Below are 11564 nucleotides of genomic sequence, written 5' to 3'. Positions count from 1 at the left end.
GCGAGAATGATGCGAGCGCCCAAAAGGAGCTCTGTTTCAGAGTTCCTTCCTGCGCCGCAACCAGGCCACCATAAGCTGCCCAGGGCGGCATGGAGACATCACACACGCACCATGCCATTTGGATGCGGCACATTTATGACATCATGGCAGACCCCTTGTGGATGGGAGGCCGCCATGATTATGCCACCGCCCTGTACTAGGGTTGCGGGGCATGTAGTCGCTCTGCACCCGCACAACGCTACTATGTGGCCAAGCTGCCGCAAAGTGCCAGTCTGTACCACACCCTAGATCCCTTTCACACATCGTCTTGTAAAGCCAGGTGTCCCCCATCCTATATCCATGCATCTCATTTTTTTCTGCCTAAGTGCAAATAATATACAAGAAGATATTTATATCCTTTGAATTCTGGCTTTCCTTTTCTTAGTTCTTTTTATGGAAACTGTTTGACATTACAGAGAACAGGAGGAGACAAAATATTTTTCTTTCTCTTACTAATGCTGATCGTTTCTTCTGTTTTTATTCTTTTTATTTGTTATATTTATTTCATCTTTATTCCGCCATTCTCCCAGAAAGGGAACCAAGGCAGTTTGCAAGATAAAAACATTTTAAAACCTTGTAATAAGAATTTTAAAAACAGTTATAATAATCTATTGAAAACAGTATAAAATTAGCATAAAACATACAAAAAGTTAAAACGTATCTAAGACACACACACACACACCAAACAAAACCACCCTGTCATGATTATTTTATTAAAAAGCCTGCTATTTTGCCTGTTCCTGATAAACTGGGAAAGCTAGAGAGGTTCTTTGCAGCTCAGATGTTCCTTGCGCCTCAAGACCTTCCAGCTCCATTTGTAAGGAAAAAGAAAAATTGAAATAAATTCAGTTTGTAATGCCTATGTGAACAAACTGTAATTTCAATACACCAAAGATGACGATTTATGCCAACCCAAATTATCTGTAATGTATTTTACATTTCTCAAGTAACAAGTGGCATACAGATAGTGTTGCCATATCCCGCCGGGGGGTGGGACAATCCCGGTTTGGGCGGTGCCATCCCGGTCCCGGTCTGGTTTGGCGCCCAAACCGGGACAGCCCCGCCCACCGCGGCCACCTCTGCCCCCGCGGCGGCTCCAAGGCCTTGCTGAGGCCTGGGAGGGCTCTCCGCGGTTTCCAGCCGCGGAACGTTCCCCCCGGGCCCCAGCGAGCCTTGGAGGCGCTCCCGCGTCGGAGCTCTCCAGCCGCGGGGTCCTCCAGGCCTCCGCGAGGCCAGGGGGGAGGAGGAGGCCGCTTCCACTGTGGCGATCGCTGCGATGAGGGGTGGCCCCCGCCTCCTCCCGGCCTGGAGCCTGCTGAGGCTTCCTCCCAGACCGGAGGAGGAGGAGGCCGCTTCCCAACGCAGCGATCGCCGCGATTGAGGAACAGCCTCCGCCTCTTTCCTGGCCTGGGAGCCGGCCTAGGCTCCCTCCCAGGCCGGAAGGAGGAGGAGGAAGCCTGGCACCGCGGCGATTGCCGCGATGCCAAGCTTCCCTGCGCCCTTCCTGGCCTGGGAGCCGGTCTAGGCTCCCTCCCAGGCCGAGAGGAGGAGGGGGAGGACAAGGTTTAAAAATCTAGGACTTTTTTTTTTAATTTCCTAGCCAGGAAATTTTTTTAAAAATGTCCTACATTTTCAAACCTTGTCCTATATTTGTCCCGGTTTTGAGGTCCTCCATTATGGCAACCCTACATACAGAAGTGAAAAATGATCAACAAAAAGAGACCATGCTGAATGAGGGAATATGTTTAGTTCTTGTCTTTAATTTGTCTCGTGACATGCTTGTGTAGCAGGAGGGGAAGTCACAAAGTAGGACACCTGGAGATAACCCTGAAAGTCTGGATTCCTATCCTACTGTCTGCCCTCCTCTTTTGACACAGAAATAGCCAGACTCTCCCTCCTACTGATGGCGCTGCATGGCAATCTTCCCTCCGCTAAAAGGAAGAGATGGCAGCACATTGCTTGCCAGCATTCTTTCATCACCTATGAGAAAAATTTTCAGTTAATATGTCTGATTTATATCTGATTTATAGAGACTTCATTAACCCCAGATTATTAACTGGTTACAGAAAGCACACAGCTCCAGGGGTTGGCGGCACAATTCAAAGTGCTGATTATGACCTACAAAGTCCTATACTGTACAAAGTCCAGGTTATCTGAAGGACCACACTCTCCCACATGAACCTGCCATCTTAAGTGGATGTTGTTTTTTCTGTCCCACCACATTTGCAGGTACATCTAGAGGGAACAAGGGAGAGGGCCTTCTTGGTAGCTGCTCCCAGGCTTTGGAGCTCTCTTCGCAGAGGTCAGATTGGCAACCTCTGGATAGCTTTCTACGGGCAAATAAATATTTTTTCAATGTGAAGTCAAAGGCTTTCATGGCCGGCATCCATCGTTTTTTGTGTTTTTCGGGCTATGTGGCCACGTTCTAGAAGATTTTCTTCCTGACATTTTGCCAGCATCTGTGGCTGGCATCTTCAGAGAATGCTTGGCTGGTCACACAGTATATATACCCAACTCCTTTCCAGCCACATAGCACGAAAAACCCACAAAAAACTATAAATATTTTTTCTTTGTTTGTTTCCACAGCCCTGGGAAGATTGGATTGTCTAATTGCCATTTTCCTTTTAATTGCATGTGTTTTGCGTTGTTTTAAAAAAAAGTTTTACATTTTTGATGTCGTAATGGTGGCGCCTATGTAGAATCAATATGAAGTCTGTGGAATCAGTATGAAGAGAGATCTTATAGCACCTTTGAGACTAACTAAAAGAAACTGGTAGCATGAGCTTGAAGTCTATGAAAGCTCATGCTGCCAATTTCTTTCTTTTGGTTATGAAATTATGGATTTTGCCATGACTTATGGATACGTTAAGGGATATGGAGACTCATTTAGTGTGTATTGACCCCAAAAACCTGATTCGACTTATCCATGGGTCAATGTACACTATATACTCATCTATAAGTCTAAAATGTATGCCCAAAAATTGACCCCAAAATCCCAGGGTGACTTATTTACAAGTCACTATGGAAATTTGATAGCAGCTCTTTCAGATTTCCCCATGCGACAGGGAGAGGAATTTAGCAAGAAAGAGCCAAGCAGAAGACCCTAGGTGACTGATATTGCTGAGTCCCCCTCCTGTGTCTGGCTGAAACGATGAAAAGCCTCAGTGAAACTCTCTCTTGCCATATGCACACATAGGACCTTATCACACGTGGGCGAAACGCCAGCCAAACGTTACAGAAATGTTGCAGAAGTGCCAGGGATGTGATCATCCGTGGCACTTCTAAAGTGTAATTGAGGCTTCCCGCTCTGTTCCCGTCATGGAATTGTTCGCGGGGAAGCCAGGATGAGCCATTTTCTGAATAATACTACAAGATCCCATTGCATTCTGCTATCTCAGGCTAACACAGCTATGACTCTGGAAAAAAATGCACAAAATGTTTCAACAAAACTTTTTATTCAAAATGAAATCTGCACAAATGAAATGAGATAACCAGGCCTGGGAAGCCTTGCTGAAGTAACCAAAAACTTTTGGAACCTTCTGGAAACCTCATGAAACCTCTTCCTAAGTGCTTTAGGGTCGCCATAAGTCAGAAACGACTTGAATGCACACAATAACAAAGTAAAGGATTCCTAGAGGCAGCTGCTGTTTACTATGCCTTGGCCCACCAGTGGTTTTCCATGGCTGAGCAGAGATTTGAACCCTGGTCTTCCAGAGCCCCAGCCAACACCTAAGCCCCACACTGGAACCCCTTTTACATTTTATTTTATCATACTGTATCTTTATAATAAATTTCATTTTGGAATGAAGAAACATCTCCAACAAAAAATATGAGAAAAGGGAGAGGGGTTGAAGGAATGTTATGAAGAAAGTGATGGACCCTGTAATTCCTCTACCAAACTCTTAAGAGAGTATGAAAAGGGTGAATTTGGAGGAAACAGGACATGTTAAAGATCTTCACAAACTTGACTGTCAATGGTATATGACATAATAGCCTTGACAATCAAAAGTCTCCAGATAAATGTATGGTCTGCTTTAAATCTTTAAGAAGTTAATATTATTAAGACTAGTTGGCAAAAGAAGACACTAGGGCTCTTGAATCTATCTGGAATATTCTGGTCTACTTCCCAAGTATTCTGGCTCAGAGGTTGCCCCAAATTCCCTCCATTCCCTTGGCACTCCAGAGTGAAGCCGGGCTGCTGTTTACACATACTTCCCACTGTGCTGTCTGGCATCACTGGTACCAGAGTAAGCCAGTCCGAGGCCAAAAATGTGGTGCCCAGCATCAATCACATTCTGACCTGAGCAGCGACTTGCACTGACAATAGCGATGCCAGGCAGCACGTGTTGTAAACACTTACCTAGCATCACTCTGGATTTTCTGTAAAAATCTGGAGCAAATAGTGAGGGTTTTCTTTAAATGCGGTTTTACAGAGATATGGCCCAGATTCCCTGTGGAACTCCCAGTTCCATGTGAAGTCTGTCCATAGCAGAATTGGGCCTTTGGCCTTGCATTATTTGGACAGGACGATGTTAGGTATGGGGGGGCGGAACTGGGTCCTATGTAGCCAAGCCCAAAGACTGCTTTCACAGTCTGGAATTAGGCATGACGTTAAGCCATTCTTCCTCATAGATTTGTAATGTAAGAGGAAAAATAAAACAACTTTTAAAGTTTTATTGTTGTCTTCTTGCTCACACCGATATGGTCCCTTGAACAGTATTCTTTTTCACAGGGTGGACTTTGTAAAATGTGGATTAATCATCCATCAAATCTTTGCATCATTGCATGTGGTAACCACATTTCTAGTTTCCCCCCATGTCTGATGAGATGTGAGGTGTGCATTTAATATAGAATCTCTTGGCTCATAATAAATATTTATATTGTTTCAACCCATCATGATTTTTTAGTTACAAGTGCATTTCTTTACACTAAAGCTCTTTCCACCCTCCCAAGCACTGATACAATTTCTTCCTGCTGTGGATTGCCTGATGTTGGGTTCAAGGGTTGTGTTCAAATGAAGCTCCAAGCACTGCTATGGTTCTTCCCTCAGTGTGCGTCTTTTGATGTTGGCTTAGGCTTCCATTCAAAATGAAACCGTTTCCATACTCTATGAATCCATATGGTTTCTCCCTTGTGTGAGCATTCTGATGAGCAATGAGGCCTCTCCTTCTAGTGAAACTCTTGCCACACTCCAGACATTTATACGGTTTCTCACCCATATGGATTCTCTCGTGTTTCTTGAGATTTGTTCCCTGATTGAAAGCCTTTCCACACACCATACATTTGTAGGGTTTCTCCCCTGTGTGGATTATTTGGTGAATGGTGAGGTAATTTCTCACATGGAAGCCCTTTCCACACTCCAAGCATTTATATGGTTTTTCGCCAGTATGGGTTTTTTGATGTGTACTGAGCTGATTGTTCTGACTGAATGACTTTCCACACTCTAGACATTTAAACGTTTTTTTCCTCAGAATGGATTTGTTGATGTCTGCTTAAGCTTCCACTCAAAGTGAAACCTTTCCCACACACCATGCATACATATGGTTTCTCCCCTGTGTGAGCACTCTGATGAGCAATGAGGCCTTTCTTTCTAGCAAAACCCTTTCCACACTCCAAGCATTTATATGGTTTTTCCCCAGTATGAATTTTCTGATGCGTACTGAGGTGTTTGTTCAGATGGAACCTCTTTCCACACTCCAGACATTTATAAGGTTTCTCCCCTGTGTGGATTCTCTCATGTTTCCTGAGATTTGTCCTCTGATTGAAAGCCTTTTCACACACCATACATTTATAGGGTCTCTCTCCTGTATGGATTCTTTGATGAGTAGTGAGGTTTTTTCTTACACGGAAGTCCTTTCCACACTCCAAGCATTTATATGGTTTTTCCCCAGTATGAGTTTTTTGATGCATACTGAGGTGTTTGTTCTGATGGAACAACTTTCCACACTCCAGACACTGATATGGTTTCTCTCCTGTGTGGATTCTCTGATGTTTCCTAAAATTTGACTTCTGATTGAAAGCCTTTCCACACAACATACATTTATAGGGGGTTTCCCCTGTGTGGATTCTTTGATGGATAGTGAAGTTCTTTCTCACACTGAAGTCCTTTCCACACTCCAAGCATTTATATGGTTTCTCATCCCCTGAGTGAACTCTTAGATGAGAAGAGAGGTCTGTGCTCAACCTGAAATTCTTTCCACACTTCAAACACTTAAATGGCCTCTCATCAGTGTGAATTCCAGAATCAGTTCTTTTCTGTTCTTGTGAATCCTCTCGTAGTTCTCCCATAAACCAGGTTTCATAATGATAATCTGTTGGAATGAAAAGGGAACCTGTGATGAGACTGACTTAAAAGGAATCACAGATCACTGAAGAAAGGCGAATAAAATCCTCAGAGAAAAGGCAGACCTCATTGCTGACTTGCATTAACCGGCAACTGGAATAACACAGAACTCTGTGAGATCATGGGGACCTAAATACAATACCTGCATTTATGTAGCTCAGAATACTGATCTTATATAACTTTCATAAAGTTGAAGGCTTTAATGGCCGGCCTCCATAGTTTTTGTGGGGTTTTCGGGCTATGTGGCCATGTTCTAGAAGAGTTTATTCCTGACATTTCACCTGCATCTGTGGCTGGCATCTTCAGGGAATATATCTATTCAATACAGAGATACCCAACTCTCTTCAAGGCCAGCATTCTCTGAAGATGCCAGCCAAAGATGCTGGTGAAACGTCAGGAACAAACTCTTCTAGAATATGGCCACATAGCCTGAAAAACGCACAAAAACTATGTATGGACTTCATTTAACCATAATGGCTTATGGACATTACAAAATGGTCACTTTTAACTTAATCAGAATATAATATTTCTATTGCAATGCCTTGCTTTTGCAAATAACTTATACAATGGTGGCAAATAATACCCAGTCAATTCCAGTGCTTAAAGTGGAAAATTCTTAGAAGGCAGATGCATCCACATGGAAGCCAGCCTGGTGTAGTTGTTTGAGTGTTGGACGATGATTCTGGAGACCAAGGTTCGATTCCCAGCTTGGTCCTGAAATGCACTAGGTGACCTTAGGCAGGTCACATGCTCTCAACCACAGGGGAAGGCAATGTCAAATATCCTCTGAACAAACCTTTCCAAGAAAACCCCACCCCACTCTTAGGGTCACCATAAGTCAGAAACAACTTCAACAATGGTACCTCTGGTACGAAAGGTTATCTTGAAAAAGTAAAGCCCAGGAATGCAACTACTTTGTTAACTGACATATACCTGGATATTACACACTTTTGTTTTTACAAAGAGTTGAAAGTGAGTTTGGGAACTCCCAAAACCAGGGACATAGGTCTTTGAAGTCTGGTAAAGTCACGTAAGTGCATGTGACAATCTTATATAAAGCCCCAGCCAGATCCCAGAGGTAGTGTTTCTCCTTTCCAGAAAATCTGTCTAGCCTGCAGTAAGGAGATGGCTGGTATGGTATACAAGAAAGAAAACTTTGTTAATATTTTGTTATAGAAATAACTTCATTAATGTGAACTGCCAAAAAGCACAATTTAAAAAGGATGTTGAGAAACTGGAGCGTGTCCAAAGGAGGGTGACTAAAGTGGTGAAGGGTCTGGAAACCTTGCCCTATGAGGAACGACTTAGGGAGATGGGGATGTTTAGCCTGGAGAAAAGAAGGTTAAGAGGTGATATGATAGCCCTGTTTAAATACTTGAAAGGATGTCATATTGAGAAGGGAGCAAGCTTGTTTTCTGCTGCTCCAGAGACTAGGACCCGGAACAATGGATGGAAGTTACAGGAAAAGAGATTCCACCTCAACATTAGGAGGAACTTCCTGACAGTAAGGGCTGTTTTGACAGTGGAACACACTCCCTCAACAGAGAGTGGCGGAGTCTCCTTCTTTGGAGGTCTTTAAGCAGAGGCTGGATGGCCATCTATCGGGGATGCTTTGATTGAGATTCCCTGCTTGGCAGGGGGGTTGGACTGGATGACCCTTGCGGTCTCTTCCAACTCTTTGATTCTATTGGAAAAATATATTTAAATTAATAAAAGAGATACTTCAGATAGAACTAACACTGGATCCACAGATCTTTTTACTGAACATGATTAATAGATTAGATGAAAAAATAGAGAAAAAGCATGGTCATATAATCCTATATATGATTACCACCGCTAGGATATTATACGCACAATACTTGGAAACTGATCAAACCCCAACAGGAGAGGAATAAGATAAGCAATGAACATGGACTTACTTACAGCAAAATTAAGAGGTAAAGAAAACCTAGACGAATGGGTATGTCTTTATGAGTTTGGGAAGAAAAAGAGATGGAAATTCATGTAGAGGACTGTAAAATAAATGAAAAGATAAGAAATAAATTACAGACAATGAGTCAATAAAACTGTAGAGATAAAAAGGTATGTCAGGAAGTTCAGAAGAACAGATTTAAAAGCAAACAACAAGAAACTAGAAAATATTGGTTTAGAGAAAAGTTTCAATTAACAACAGTCTTGACCAGATAAATGTTGTGTAATTGTAAAGATATGTGTTGTCTTGTTTAGAGAAATCAAAGTAGATATGTCAATATGTAAATGTGTATATGTTTTTGTTCTTATTTTTCCTGTTTCTTCTTCTTGTAGTTGTTGGTGTCTTTTGATTCTTGTTCTTTTTACACAATATAAATCTACCCAAAAAAAAAGGTGAAGTCGAAAGCTTCCATGGTTTTTTTGTGGGTTTTTCGGGCTATGTGGCTGTGTTCTGGAATAACAGGAATAAGCTCTTCAAGAACAAAGCCACATAGCATGAAAAACCCACAAAAACTAGCTTCATTAAACTTATATTTTGCTAGATGAGAAATAATACAGAACTCCATGACAACATGGAGATTTGGGTACACACCAAGTTCAAACAAGAATCTCTCTGTGTTGCCTTGGTCCAATTATTCTCTTTACAACCACCTTCATCATAGGATTGCTGTGTGGCTAAATGGAACAATTTATTTATTAATTTAAAGACTTTGTTTATTGCCTTTTAAAAACCACACTATCCCAATCAAAGAGAGGAATAAAAAGAAAAAAGGTTTCCCCTAAAACAGTTTTAAAATTCACTATTTAAAAAACAGCTACTGAAAACAATTTGCCGTTTATTCACATAACAAACCTGTGAGGTAGGCTGGCCTGACATAGAGTAATAGATCTCAAAAACTATTCAAAAACAGCTTTATAAATACAGCCTTTCCCCAATTGTAAAATGTATTTTTGATTGCTGTGCTGTGTCCTGTTTGCCCTGGATTCAACCTCAATCCTGGAGGTTGGAGCCCAATCCAGTTAGGCCTAACGTTCAGGCACACTACCCTAAGAACATGTCCCACTGAACTCAGGGAGACTGACTTTATAATAGGATCACATAGGATTAGATCTACTTTGTTTTAATTTTGTTTAATTTAATTTAAACTGTTTTGTTGTAAACTGGGAGAAAGACAAGGTATAAATTAAGTAAGACAGAATCACAGAGTTGGAAGAGACCCCAAGGGCTATCCAGTCCAACTCCTTGCCGTGTAGGAACTCAATCAAAGCATCCATGACAGATGGCCATCCAACCTCTGTTTAAAGACCTCCAAAGGAGACTCCACCACCCTCTGAGGGAGTGTGTTCCACTGTTGAACAGCCCTTACTGTCAGGAAGTTTAATAGGTGGAAAGGTAGTAACAAAGAAAAAAGAAGACAAATTATTTTAGTTAATCACTGTTCTTGCTGTGTGCCTTCAAGTTGTTTCTGACTTATGGCAACCCTATCATTCTGTTTTCAATTTCATTTATGTTAGAAAAATGAAATGTGTAATTATAGATTCACTTTCAGTTGCCAGTTTTAAGTTATAAAAATGTACCTTGATTCCCATCTTGGAAGGAAGACAGGATATAAATTCAATAAATAAATAACAAATGAATAATGTTTTAAAAAAACTTATGCAAAAACAATTTTAGCTGTACTACGTTTTAATTTTGTTTTTTAAACAAGTTTAAGTTCCTTGCCAGGAGAAAAGAAAGGCGTTAATTCAATACAATAAAATATAAAACTATCCACAACTTGCACTGTTGTATTCGTAACCTGCCATTATCAACCAGGGAAAGAAGGAGCCTTACCCAGGGAAGCCACGAGCCTCCAGGTCTCCTCCATGACTTCCCCATGAAGAGCCTTTTGCTGAGCATCCAGCAGAGCCCATTCCTCCTCTGTAAAATACACGGCAACATCCTCAAAAGTCACTGGGCCCTGAAAGAAAAAGAAAATACTTTCTCTTTACAGATAAGTTTTAAAAAAAACAACAATGAAAATAAATGCCAGGTGAGCTGGCTTTTATCCCCAGGACACAGAACTCCTGGGTGGCATTTACAACTTTCTCAGCGGGAAGCTTTGAAAAAAGCAAAGAGAAGGTGCAGAGATGGGTGATGGAAAAATTCAGAATTCCCCCCCCCCTTGTTCCCTCTTCTTCACAGTCCTATTTAGTAGAAAAACTAGGAGGAAAATGGCGTATGGAATACATTATACAGATAAATAAACTGTTACAGAAAAGTGCTCATATTTTTACTTCCTCAAAATTACTTCTCAATATTATGTAACAGGAAGACTTTTATTGACAGTACGTCAGTATGTCAAATGTGACAATCATTTTATTTACAAATAAATGGAGTGGCAATGGGTAGAAGGATGCTGTGGCTCAGCGGTTAAGGTGCTGACTCTGATGATTGTAAGGTTAGCAGTTTGAGACCCAACCAAGAGCCACATGACAGAGTGAGCTCCTGTCACTAGTCCCAGCTTCTGCCAGCCTAGCAATTTAAAGCATAAAACTGCAAGTAGATGAATAGGTACCACTTTGGTAAGGAAGTAAGTGTGTGTGTGCAGTCATGCTGGCCACATGGTCAAAGAGTAATCTTTGACAATGCTGGCTCTTCCGTTTACTAATGGAAACAGTCGGACACAACATGATAACCTTGTCAAAGGGGAATACTTTTACCTTTACCTTTATACTGGCTTATAGAAGATTTGCTGTACAGGTATTGGGGTATTATTGCATACATTATGTGTACTTTTCTGACCTAATTAGGAATTCTCTGCCAGAGGTGGTTCTGTTGGCTTCCTCTTTGTCTTCTTTCTGCAGGCAGGCAAAGACCTTTTTATTTAGACTTTGGCTCTTAAGTGGATGTAGCAGAAGCTTTTAATAGGGCTGCTGTGGTTGCATCTCTTTATTATGTTTTAAATGTGATTTAATAGAACTGATGTCTGGTTGTTGCTGTTTTAATTGTATTAAAGTTTTTTTAGCTGTACAAAATCCTGTAACATTCAAGTGGTCACCATAAATTCAACAGGTGACTTGAAGACACAGAGACACACATTCATCTTTAACTGTACTTTGTTTTAACTTGTATGTTATCTTTCTGTAAGCTGGTAGAAAGGCAGGATATAAATTAGTTTAGATAGATAGATAGATAGATAGATAGATAGATAGATAGATAGATAGATAG

At 41.3% G+C, this 11564-nt stretch overlaps 1 pseudogene; it reads right to left on the bottom strand.

Annotated features, from left to right (window-relative positions):
• Window positions 1-4698: 4698 nt before the first annotated feature.
• The window catches only part of LOC121924273, an 11976-nt pseudogene continuing 5110 nt past the window's right edge, over window positions 4699-11564 (bottom strand).

Source organism: Sceloporus undulatus, chromosome 2, assembly GCF_019175285.1.
Source record: "Sceloporus undulatus isolate JIND9_A2432 ecotype Alabama chromosome 2, SceUnd_v1.1, whole genome shotgun sequence".
NCBI lineage: Eukaryota > Metazoa > Chordata > Lepidosauria > Squamata > Phrynosomatidae > Sceloporus > Sceloporus undulatus.
Note: the sequence above shows the minus strand (reverse complement) of the source record. Positions and strands in the feature narration are given on the sequence as shown.